The 2055-nt window shown below is 38.1% G+C and overlaps 1 non-coding gene across 1 annotated transcript; it reads left to right on the top strand.

The window, feature by feature from the left end:
• Positions 1 to 1172: 1172 nt before the first annotated feature.
• Positions 1173 to 1270, top strand: LOC131154708 (small nucleolar RNA snoR109). The gene has a single exon (XR_009136623.1). It is a non-coding gene; the product is annotated as a small nucleolar RNA snoR109 (small nucleolar RNA).
• Positions 1271 to 2055: the final 785 nt, after the last annotated feature.

Here is a 2055-nt window from a genome sequence, read left to right as displayed (position 1 = left end):
TGCTTGGGATGGGTTTCCATCATGTAAATACTAGTATAGGGATATTTTCTACTAGTAGTTTATTTGTATGCCAAATAAGGTAGTATGACTCCTCGGTCACTTTGATGTTTCCTAATGCCAAGATGATAATTACATAAAAACCTCTTTAGGGGAGGGTGAGTGTTCATCAGTCATTGTAAAACTCACTAGCTTTTGTCAACGTATTTAGCCTACTTGCCTCCCTCGCTAAGCACACAATGTCAACGGAGGTATTGTTAATGAATTATGTTTGCTTCAAAGTTTACTGCTTGCTTGCCATGACTTTCATAAATTGATTACTATTTCTGCTGCTATTTGAATGAATGTTAATGAAAGTGTTTCGTGGATAAATGTTGGTAAACAATAGGCTGGTTAGTTAAATAAGAGTGCTTTACCTAGAGCCACATGACTCTTTTACAACTACGTGAAAATAGTCGGACATTGACACACAGGCACACAACTCACTCTCTCTTTCTTGACACACTCTTTCTCTCTCGCTTTCCCTCTCCGTTCACAATAGCTGTAGGCCATAGCCCTTTCCCTTTCCTTCACACACACACACACATAACATCTACTACTCCTCCCACATCCCTCCTACAACACTCACCCACATCACCGGCAGCAACCACACTCATGGCCTGTACGCACCACCACAGCACTCCGCACACTTTCTTCTCTCATCCTCACCATCTCCAGCCATCCCACTAGAGTAGTCGCATAGCCACAACCCATATCCGACCAATCCCCACTCACCGCCATAATCCTATTCCTCTTGGCCACACCAGAATACAACCCAGCAACTCTCACACAACCCCTCATCACCTCCGCAATAGAATGCACATAGCACTCACAACAAAACACACACTGCACACATAACGAAACACATAGCAAAACATCTAGCACTCACACTTAAACATACTACAAAACACAAAGCACTCACACTTAAACACGCAGTAAAACACACACTGCACTCACACTTAAACACGCTGCAAAACACACACTACACTCACACTTGGACACGCAGTAAAACACACACTACACTCATACTTAAACACACACTGCACATGCTCTTAAACACATACGCACCAACACTTCTCACTGCTACATGTACCAAGAGAAGGGCGATCGATGCCTTTGATCATGGCCTGCCAAAGTGGTTGTAGCTAAATAAATGTCGAGAAGTTAACTAGCTGATTGTCGTGAGATCTTGCGATCTTTGCTGGTGAATCCGCTGCCCGAGCTTCTCACACTTTTCTTTACCATTCTCTCTGATCTATCATTTTTATTTCTTGCTTATATTTGTGCTTATAGATGTTCCGGTGCTGATTAGATGTTCCGCTGTCAACACCTAACATAATCCTAAGCTATAATAATAGTGGCCATCTTCCCTACAACTCTAGCAGCAGGCATAGCCATGAGCACTTTCATGGCACAAACACCACACATACACAGCACCCACGCACAAACAGCAGTGCACACACTCATATGTCCGGTGTTTCCTTTTAGTTTGTAAGGAAATGCTATCCATGTTATGGCTTATATTTCTCTTCACAGACCTCCATTTCTTCTTTTTGATTATGGGAAAAGAAATGCTGAGATTCCATGAAATATATTATTTCCTTGGATTTGATCATCATCATTTATTATTATTCACGTATGTTTTTTGATTAATTCGTGTTTATATTAATTTAGGGTTGTTATTTACTGTTGTGGTTTTATTTAGTTTCTACATTATTGTCGTATTATTTATCATTGTAAATTCATATTTATTGTTTTTATTGTACACTCATTTTTGTTGCTTATTTATTTAGATTATTGTTGCATTATTTAATACTTTTATTATGATTTATTATTGTCATATATTTGTTGTTATATTTGTTGCTTTTTCGTTGGGGTTTCTATTGTTGTATTATGTAAGTTTGTATATTCATATTCATTATTGTTATATATTTTGTTGTTGATTCATTTAGGAGATGATTGTACTACTTAATTTTCCATGTTTGCATATTTATTATTGTAATGTAGTTGTTGTTTATT

This window comes from Malania oleifera, chromosome 4 (genome assembly GCF_029873635.1).
Source record: "Malania oleifera isolate guangnan ecotype guangnan chromosome 4, ASM2987363v1, whole genome shotgun sequence".
NCBI lineage: Eukaryota > Viridiplantae > Streptophyta > Magnoliopsida > Santalales > Ximeniaceae > Malania > Malania oleifera.
This window is presented reverse-complemented; position numbering and strand designations above follow the sequence as displayed.